The sequence below is a fragment of the Papaver somniferum genome, chromosome 2, assembly GCF_003573695.1.
Source record: "Papaver somniferum cultivar HN1 chromosome 2, ASM357369v1, whole genome shotgun sequence".
In the NCBI taxonomy this organism is placed as follows: Eukaryota; Viridiplantae; Streptophyta; class Magnoliopsida; order Ranunculales; family Papaveraceae; genus Papaver; species Papaver somniferum.
In genome coordinates this window covers 21621967-21633544 of record NC_039359.1, presented here as the reverse complement: position 1 = coordinate 21633544, position 11578 = coordinate 21621967, and positions in this window count along the sequence as shown.

Below are 11578 nucleotides of genomic sequence, written 5' to 3'. Positions count from 1 at the left end.
ATGTTGATGATTCTTTCAGTGATGAAGAACCATACGATCCTGAAGAGTAGTCGGCACTTTAGAAATTCTTCTGCCATTCTCCATAGGCTAGTTTAGGATCTTGAACCCTATCTTTCATGCTTTCCTAATCGTCCCTATTACTTGCAATGATATTGAGAAGGAAGCCCTTTATTGTTTAACCTTTCTAAAAGATGACACTTTAGCCACCCTAATGATCTGCAGAGACACTGACAAAGACGCCCCCAGGTGCATCGGGAAGTGGACCTACAGTATCCAATCCCTTCTTGCAATATAAAGATGCCAGCTTCCCCGGTGCATTCACAGACAAACTTTCAGGAATGTGTACAAATTGATGAACCTGATGAGCCTACAAAGTGCATACAGATGTATACAGACTCAGCGTTGTCGGGCCTTTATTGGACTGCAGCTGCTTTGTGGTGTTGTTGCGTCTGCAACCGTTCTGTCTAGATGCTCTTCAAGAAGATTGTCTCCAAAATCGCTCTTTCATGGTGATGGCCAGGATACCGCATGTTCTTCCAGCGCCGCTATACTCTCTTAAGTTTGAATATTTCGTCCATGACCTTGTATGACTGGTGTAATCGATCTGGTGCACAGGATGACAACCTTGCGGTTCCTGGGATGTATTCATTTCTTCAAAAACTTGTGAAGAAATACGTCATGTACCTGCGCTCTTTTGCTCGTCTTCCATCTTGTCGCATAGCCAATCTACGAACCTTAGTATAGACAATCCTATGCCAACGGACAATTCTATGGCAGTGTGGTCACCATGTCTACCACTACCACCGTTCAGTTTTGTTGTTCGGGTTTGCACCCTTAGGATAACATCTTGTCGCATCTGTGGTGTCATTTTTTCGCTTATAAGGAAAATGACATGGATCTGTACTCCCCGTTGCTTGTTCTCGCAAAATATGAAGAAACTTGGTTAAGGATTTTTTCTGAAAATAGTTCAACTAGCGTATAGCCATACGCCATCCTACTGAACATCACTCTTTTTGAGGTAAAAGACGTGATCAAGAATACAAGCTGGATATGGCTCATGCATACGCGTAATACTTAAATGAAAATCAATTGGGAGTGATAAATGGTTTGGATTGTATGTTCCCGATATGTAGTGAGTTGAGCTTTTAACAGGTGCAAGATAGGCCGTTAACTACGAGCATTCAAGCTGCATCTCAAACTATACCCCATCGTACAAGGCGTGTTTAGTTTCGGTCACGTCCGGTGTTGACCTGAGATGTGTTGGCGAGCTTTAGCTTGACCCCTAACGTCAAAATCATCCTTCTTGAATTATCACTTCACGAGTTAAGTTGGGTTTCTCTGTGAAATCCAGTTGTTGGCTGAACAGATCGTACCGCCAGATCTTCTGAATCTAACGGTTTAGATATCCTGGATGTTGAGGTGTACATGAGAAAACCTCTGTTGATGCTGTCTGCAACTATTATATCTGTTACTCTTTTTGTAACGATCTCAGCTTCTGTTTCTTCAGTGTATCGCAATAGTTACTGCATCTGTTTTGCAACGCTTTATGTAACTTCGCAACAGTTTCACGTGAACCCTAATTTTTTTTTGTTTGTTCTTGCTGATTTTTGCGTTGAATCTCGCACAGATTTCTTCCATACTTCTCTCAAAGATGAAACACGATTCTTTCACTCGAATCTCCTTAGTCGGCGCCAATGTTCGTACCCAAAATAAATTTTAGGCACAAAACATGATTGATTTGATGATGATGATACGAAATTAGGGTTACAAAATAAATTGAAGAAAAATAAATAAGGAGACAAGGATTTAACGTGGTTCGTCCATTGATGCCTACGTTCACGGATGAAATCCCCGTAGGGAGAGATTCTATTTATATGATGATTACAATACTAGTCCACGAGTTACAACACCAGAGGTGTCACTATCCATAACCAAAAACTCCAACAAAACAAATTGTTCATAAAAACCCCATTTAACATAAACTGTCTATATTATCCTTCTAGTTTAAATCATCCCAACAAAAACAAAAATCAACCCCACCTTTAATTTTATAGTAGCCACCAACAACACAACATCGTGCCACCATCACTGACCACCATCATCGCCAACCACCACCACCGCACCTTCACCACCATCGCCACCGCGCCGCCACCACCATCCACTACCACCGCCGCCACACCACCACCATCGCTGACCGCCACCACCACCATCCACCACCATCGCCACTACACCACCACTCCGACCACCACCACCGCACCTCCACCACCATCGCCAACGCGCTACAACCACCGTCCACCACCACCGCCGCCACACCACCACCACCGTCCACCACCACCACCGTCCACCGCCGTCGACCGCCACCACCACCGTCTGCCACCACCTTCCACCACCGCCACCGTCGTCCACCACCACCACCGCCGAAGCTGACCGCCACCACCACTATCGACCATCGCCGATAACCAACGCCGCCGACCATCACCGCCAACATCTGCCGCACCGCCACCAGCACCACGACCGCCCACCACCACCGACCAAAAATTAGATGAAACCGATTTTGGTTTCATCATAAAATAAGATGAAACCATAATTGGTTTCGTGAGAATTCAACTGCAAGAAAAATTATAAGAGGTATTATACATGTTCATTGATAGAAAGACAGCATTGAAATGTCATGATTGACATGGCATGCCTAAATGCTATTTTGCAAAGCTTCGAAACACCAATGGATGAAACATAACTAAACAAAGTGAACCTTAGTCGAAGATCGATCCTGTTTCCGGAAACGCATATATAAGCAACTATTGTAACCACAAAAAATTAAGAAATCTATTCAAAATAGACACAAAATTGCAGATATGCAGATGCATTATAACAAAAGTATACAAGATAAAAATATATCGAAGCTAGGGAGAGCATCGGTTAACAATGAAACTTGAACGGCTCATCCAAGACTGTACAATAAGGTAAGTTCATAGATGTGTTGTCTCGCATATATATCAGTCATAATCTAAGAATGAGACAAGATGGATGAAATTGTGCAGATCTTAGTAAAAAATTCACAGTGATGAATTTGCTAGTGTTTTGGCCATTAACGTGATAGTATTTATTGGCTAGAGGACCTTGAACTACTCCTGATGGACCCAGCTTATCTTTATACACTGGGGGAGAAGGGGGAGACTTGTTAACTGCATGTACATTTTGAACTGGGGGGTCTGAGTAGCAGAAGCAGTTGAAGAAATAGCAAGTGCAACAGGTGCGGATGGTTTTGGTTCCTCTGGAGCAGCAAAGAGATATCATAAAAACTCTAACCTCCTCCATAACTGACTCCACGACCCATTTATCTGAAACCCCAACAAGATTGGTTTCGTCGACATAAATTCTAGAAATAAAAATCACATATTAGATGAAACAAAAATTTCATTCAAACCTCAGCAACATCATAAGTTACAGCTAGAATTCAAACCACACAACTACCTAAACATTATCACATTCAGTTTCATAACATTCTGTAAAGCACCCACCAACAACATTTTGTAACTAAACTTTTTATGTTTCAGACTTAACATAAACACAAATACCACTGCTTTGATTCAAAGCACATAATCTCCATCACAGCTAGCATTATAAATCCTAATCCACGGATATCAAACACAACAACAATTCAAACTCATAAACAAAATTCAATTTAAGTAAGGATAAGATTAGATGGAACCAATTTTGGTTTCATTATAAATATGATGAAACCAATTTATGATGAAACCATAATTGGTTTTGTCAGATATAAACCATGATTTATTCTGTTTGACCACACCAATATCAATAACCTGTGTTGGCTTATAAAAAAAATAACTTGAAACTCGCATAAATATTGCAAGGCATGGACACACAGAGGTCTCAATATTCAGAACAGGGTCATTCAATTCATTCATTATAGCCAAAGCCCAAAGGTAAGTCATACAGGCAAAATAAGGAGACATACTTCTTCACACTGATGAGCAATTTTCCGATAAAACATGCATACTATACCTATATCCTATCAGTGATCACAAAGATTATGGTGTTTTCCTTTATTAAAAATAAACACAAACCTCCTTCCCAAAAGACCATGGCTCATGATCAACAGTGCCCTTTACAGAATGGCTTCGGCAAACAGGATGTTGACAGCAAAAATTTCTAAATTAGCAAAAATTAGATGAAACCCATTTTGGTTTCATCATAAATAGATGAAACCATTTTTTGGTTCCATCATAACTAAGATGAAAACATAATTGGTTTCGTTCAAATGTCTATTCAACTGCAAGAAAAAATAGAAAGAGGTATTATACACGTCCATTGATAGAAAGACGTCATTGAAATGTCATGATTGACATGGCATACCTAAATGCTATTTCGCAAAGCTTTGAAAACACTAACGGATGAAACGTAGCTAAACAAAGTGCTCACCACCACAAAGTTACTAAGATGAACTTATTTTCTCCCCAGTTGCTTAAGTTGCTGGTAAGACTATACGAGATGCAAATACTTTGCAAGTAGATACTACATTACCTATCTCTACATTTTCAGCACAAATAATAATATGGAGAAATTATGTAGCTACATTAACTTAACCACAAAGAAAAATAAGAGAACTAGTTTTGTTATGCCCAAAAGCTAATCGCATAACACATGCTTGCCCATTATGTATCAAGTACATATTGGATGTCGAATGTGAACTCGCAGAGTTTCACCTTCTTCTCTTCTAAGTAGTTAATCACTTTATAGACTGACCAGAACCTGCGAAACATAAAAGTACGCATCAAATAACCAAATAATAACAGTATTAATGTGACAAAACCGTATCAATATGGCAAAACCGAAGAACATGGATGATAACAACAAAACAGTAATATGGTATATTAATGAGTATCAATATATGTCTAACACATGCCAGGTAACTACAGAAGATTATCAAAAGTGAATCCCGAGCTTTGAAGCAGCATGAGGCCATATACCCAGACTGATTTAAATAAGGATGACAGGCCTGTAATGTTAATCAAAACAAATATAAGAAAAAGCAACACCCACCCTTTTGCATGATGAGATATAAACACGAGAACCTAATGAGCTAGCATTGTCTTGTGTGCGTCAGTTAATTTCATTTGTAAGAAAATGATACATGGGCATACTCATAACAGGCATCAACCAACTAAAAGGCATTCCCATAACAATTAGGTACATGTTTTCAGTTCTTCAGCATCAAGAGTCCATAATGGATAAGTAAAATAAGCTACCTCGTTGTGCATGATAAAATAAATATGTGTTCGTTCTTGTAATGCAAATTTCTGAAAGCACATGTGCCGGAAGATGTGATATTGATACAAAAAACTAAGCTACTTCATAATCTAAGCAACATAAAAATAAAAAGTGATGGAAGATAATGGGATAAAGGAGAGGGCAGGGATGGTAAAAAGTTCCCTAACAATGCATCTCTAATTGAATTGCAAAGCTCTATCAGTAGAAAATTTAATGAAATGTTCAAATGCTTAGAACTCATTATAAAGTAGAAACCTACATATAGTAGAGACTATCTATCGATGTTGACCCGCATATTTGATTTCTTTGGTGATGTACGGTAAGTGTAGGACCCTGGGTAACAAACATTGGATCTTACTGGCAGCTCACGAATAAAACTTCAATTATGCAATGTCAAGAAGCCTCTGGTTACCCGATATACAAAGACCACTGTATAATTAGCACATTCCAAGACTACTTTCCCAAACCACTCAGTTTTGAGATTGACAACTATGTTTATACTAGTAATATTATTCCACCAACAAATCAATTAACACCAAAAAGTAAAAATTCAACTTTTCTTTGGGATTTTCAATTCCCAGTTTCAAAAAAATTCACAACAAAACAAGATCCAGTATCTAATTTAATTAAAAAAATCAATGAAATAATAAGATTTTAATTACTTACCAACTTCAAATTACCATTAAAATTCGTCGTTTCTCCCAAGACAAACACCAGCAGATGAAATTGAATCTCCGTCAATGGTTCATTTCCACCATGAGATCAATTCGCAACCATCACCACCTTGGTTTCGCTAATTGAGTTTGTAATAATACTCAAATACATGAATCATTTCGGCTCACTCTCAGATTCAATCGTATTATTATCAATCAATTCAACTTATTTCTTGTGGTGGTGGAGGAAAAGGAGGAAGAATAGGATATGTTGTTGGTGGGGTTGGGGGAAGAAGAAAACAAGGAGAAGAAGGTGTGGATTTTCTAGAGGCACAGAAGAAGAAGGAGAAGGTGTTGCTACTGCTGGTGAAGGGGGAGGAGGATGGGATTGAGAGGATCTGGTGTTGATATCAGATCTGAACGTCGTAAATGGTTGGTGGTCGCGGAGGTACTGTTGGTGGCGATGTAAATGGTAGTAGCAGAAAAAAGAAGGTTGGTATTAGATCTGAAACTGGTGGTGGTTTATGGTGGTGCGGCGGTTGGAGGTGGTGGTGCTGTTAGGGAAGGAGGAAAAGGAAATGAATTAAGAGAGAAGAAGAAAAATTTATATGCATATGCGTACAGTGAATGGCAAGATTGGAAAGTCAAAAGAGTAATAAAAACTAAATTTAATAATTTTAAATTGAAATGGAGTTTTTGTATCATTTTTCCTGGATATGGTTTTCATTTATCCTAAATAATATGGCTGGTGTTTGTGTAACTCAAAGAGTATCACCTTGGTTTTTTATAACTTAATATGTTACAATAATGCTTGAATGGTTAGGAAACCTAGCATTCCCTATCTTTTGAGTCGGATTTTGGCCTCTATTTATAGGCAAAAAACCCTAATGTGGTTCCATAATATAACCTTAGATTTGTAGTTATCCAAAATAACCACCTGGATTTGTACTTATACTTCAATATTTGTGTCTATCCTTGAAGATCCATGCCTATCTTGAAAGATTCTTGTATATCTTCACATGATTTGAGGTTATCTTGAAAGATTCTTGTATATCTTCATAAGATTTGTATCTATCTTGGAAGATTCTTATCTATCTTCCAAGATTTGTGTCTATCTCAAAATGACTTCCACAATAAGTCATTTGGGCTTCTATATTAAGCCATGTGAGTTTCCTCAATAAACCTCCAGATTTCCTCAATAATTTTGGTCTGGGCTTCCTCAATAATCCCTGTGGATTTCCTCAATATACCCACAGTGTGGTTTCCTCAATAAACCTCTGGACTTCCTCAATAAGTCCGTCCTGGCTTCAACAATAAACCCACAGTCTGGTTCCCTCAATAAACCTCTGAACTTCCTCAATAAGTCCGGCCTGGATTCCTCAATAAGCCATGTGGGTTCCCTCAATAAACGCACAGTCTGGTTTCCACAATAAACCTCCGGACTTCCTCAATAAGTCCGGTCTGGCTTTCTCAATAAGCCATGTGGGTTTCCTCAATAAACCCACAGTCTGTTTTCCTCAATAAACCTATGGAATTCCTCAATAAGTCCGTCCTGGCTTCCTCAATATGCCCCCTGGGTTTCCTCAATAAACCCACAGTCTGGTTTCCTCAATAAACCTCCGGACTTCCTCAATAAGTCCGTCCTGGCTTTCTCAATAAGCCATGTGGGTTTCCTCAATAAACCTACAGTCTGACGCTATTAAACAGCTTGTGCGGCACGCACGTACACTATTTGAATAGGGTACAAACAACTACCATCGCCTACGATATTGGTTTCGACAACAAGAAAATCGTGAAAATCGGTTGAAACCAAACTTAAGATATCAACAACAAAAAAATTGGTTTCAACGTTGTTTGATTTAATCAAAATAGGTTGAAACGAACCTGGTTTCATGATAAATTTACTACATCACCAACACTAACATTGGTTAATTTTGTCAAAATTAGTTGAAACCAGATTTGGTTTCTATTAGAAGTATTATGTATTTGCAGCCCATTTTATTATTTTTCAACCATATGGGTTGCCCATATTTTGGATGTATATGTGTACAAGTTACTATCATAACTGTCAGGTACCACGGTTTCTGTTTCATTATCCATGAGAGTAATAGTCGATTTACCACCTCATGTTATTTGTGATAACCTCCTGTTATTGATTACAACAGTGTAATGTTATATATATAATCTTTTGTAATCTTCTCTAAGTAATGAGAATTTATTTTTGTGTTTTTCATCAATCTCAGTTGTTTTTATTTCGTCAAAATCACCAAAAATCATTGGTTTCTGTAAATTTCAATATCTAATTCGATTTAAATCATTCAAACACTTTCAGAAACAAACAAAAATTTGGTTTCTAAAAATAAATTCATATACAATTTTATGGAACAATAATTAAGCCTTGATTTTTAATTCAATCATCAACTCTTATAATCGTAAATTGAAATTAGTAAAATTCAGAGTTAGTTATTCTTAAACTTATAATTTTGCTTAACCGGCGATTGTATGATATACCCCTTTTTATAGACTTAGCCTTGATCTTGGATCACGATCTCGATTTTCATATTTTCCATGTGAGCTGATCAGTCTCTTTCCCCTATTGAGAGAGAGAAATAAGATTTCATATGAAGAAAATGAGAATCAGATAAGCTAGATATTTCCAACAAAAAATAAAATAAAAAAATACCCAATCTACAAGGCTTTCACCAATTTGGGATTTTTATATCACTTCTCGAAAAATATGAGGCTTTTATGAATTTCAGCTATGAATAAGTTTTTGGGCTTTTATGGGTGCCTTCAACGATGGAAATCCTGGTTGTAGTTCCGCCCCTAGTTCCAAATCTTATAACATTGCAAAGACTTCACGCTCCGAACGAGTATCCAAAATGGAGAGAAAGTTTATGTTAAATGGAAGGGATCCAAGTCCTACGCTCTATGATTCCAAAAGGGGTAATGAGTTTAATGACTTCAACATTTTTATGTTTAGCTTTCTACTTTGAATATGAAGCTGACTGCACATGCAATTTTCCACCACCTCCCGATCTCCACTCTCACCCCAAAACCACAAGATCTGGTCTAAGGATAAAATGTTTATCTTTTATTTATTTATTTATGCGAGAGATGAAGCTTTATTAATTATGAATAATCAAATTGTCTGACAATAATTGACTCTGAATAACACTAGGAGGACTGTCTATCCAAGTCCTAGTGATTCCAAACTGTTTGCTGAACTTTGCAAGTTTATCAGCAACTTTATTATATTTTCTTGGGACAAAACGACATTCCCATACTTGAATATTCTTCAATCTCTCAATGGCATCTAACAAAATAACTTCATTCTCCCATGCAATTACCGGAGCAGCTTTGTTGATGTAACTCTCAATTCCTTGAAGATCTGTCTCCAAGATAATCTGTGTCACCTGCAATTCTAAACTCCAACTAACAACATTAAACAAAGCAAGGCATTCTGCTTTTTCGGAGTCATTTATTCCTGCATAGCATTTTGAGAGACATCCCCTTCATTTTCCTGCGTGATCACACAGAACAAGTGCAATGCCTGTTAGTCCACTATCTGAATCAAAAGAAGCATCACAATTCATTTTAAGGAAAGGGAAAGTAGGGGGTTTCCACTATGGTGTATAGGTCAGAGTGTTTTACTCTTTTATATTATGCAATAGTTATTCATTATTGAGTCCATCAATGTAATTTGTGAAGGTCAAAGCTTTTCGAGCCACCCCTTATGGCCCAGCTTTAGTATTCTGAAACTAAACTTCACATCTGGTATTCCAGATAGTCCAAGAAACTATTATTGCAGTATGAATCCATCTAGGGTGTCCTTTTTGTTGATTGTGAAATTGAAACCAACTTTCAAACATAGCAGCAATGTTGTTAAAATTCCCAGACAAAACCCTTCAACCACCCGGGATAAGCATCCATACTGCTCTTGAAAATTGGCAGTTGAAGAAAACATACATCAGAATTTCATCGAACTGGTTGCATAGAGGGCACTGTTTGTTGATATATCTGCACACTCTTGAAAGCCTTTCTTTTGTGGGTAGAATATCAGTAAGAAATTTCCAGAAGAAATGTTTAATTCTCGGCTAAATTTGAATGCACCGAAAATCTTTCCAACTAATGCTTGTGCCTTGAATGGTGGAAGAGGTCTGCAAACTTCCCCCGCTAAGATCATACTACATGTTATATGCTGATTTAAGAGATAATAAACCATTTTTTGTTAAAATCCATATTAGCTTATCTTCAACTGAAGCTGGAATGTTCATTCGCAATATCAGACCTGTTGTAGAAGTGTTGAAGAGATGCCTGATTAAATCAGCATTCCACTGCCGGCTACTTTGTATTTTCAGTTCTTAAACCCATATAAAATTCTCATTTTTAACCACACTCATCCTCGGCACTAGTGGACTATCAAGAGCCGTAATCCAAACATCAAGCCATATCTTTATTTTATTTCCCTATCCTAGCCTCCAACGACTGTGTTATTTAATGAGGATGATTTTTTTTTGTACCCCGTTCCAATCCCACTAGCAATTTCTTTTAATACTTGCATGAAGCATATTAGTTCTTGGGAAATATTTTGCCTGCATAGCCTTAACCCATTGTGTATCCATATTGGTGCAGATTCTCCATACTGCTCGAACCAATAACGCCTAATTAAGTACCTTCAAATCCCTAAAACCTTTACCGCCAAAATTCTTGTGTAGACTCAAGTTTTTCCAAAAAGTAATATACGTACCTCTCTTTTCATCAAAACCCCACCAAAAGTCCCTTTGCGCTGCATTTATCTTATTTATTATATCAACTGGAATTTGAAGGAAACTCATATAATAAGCTAGGATAGTATTGGTAGCAGTATTTATCATTAAAGATTTACCACATTGAGACATCGTTTTAGCATTCCATGCATAAAGTCTGTTCTTTACCCTATCCAGCACATGAGAAAAGTACTGAACTTTGTTTCTGCTAATGATGAGTGGTATCCCTAAGTATCACTTATTTGAGTTCAACCTAGGAACCTTTAATCTTCTTGTTAATAATCTGCAAAATCGTTGTGGTACATGCACAGTGAAACGCACACTTGATTTATTGAAATTAACCAGCTGACCAGAAGCTTTGCCAAAATCTTCAATAATCTTCAGCACATTGTTGACATTATGAAGATCTGCATTCATAAATAATAAACAATCGTCATGGAAGAACAAATCAGAGATAAGCGGTGCACCAGGGGCTATTTTAATTCCTTCAATTTGATTCATCTGCTCAACATTATATAATTGTCTAGATAACGCCTCCATCACAATAATGATTAGATAAGATAACAATGAGTCACCTTGTCTCACTCTCCTTGTTGGCTTGTAGGTATCACGAGAAGCTCCATTCAGAAATATAGAGATTTTTGTGGTACCGATACACTACAAAATAAGGTTATGCCATTCGGTACAAAATTCAAATTGTGCCATAACATCCATAAGAAACGACCATTCAAGACGATCAAACGCCTTCGACATGGCAAGCTTTAAAGCCAAAAAAAATTATTCTTCATAGCATGCACTATTTCTTGAGCCAGCTAAATATTGTTGGAAATCTGTCGTTCCGGGACATAAGCTACTTGGAGCAGG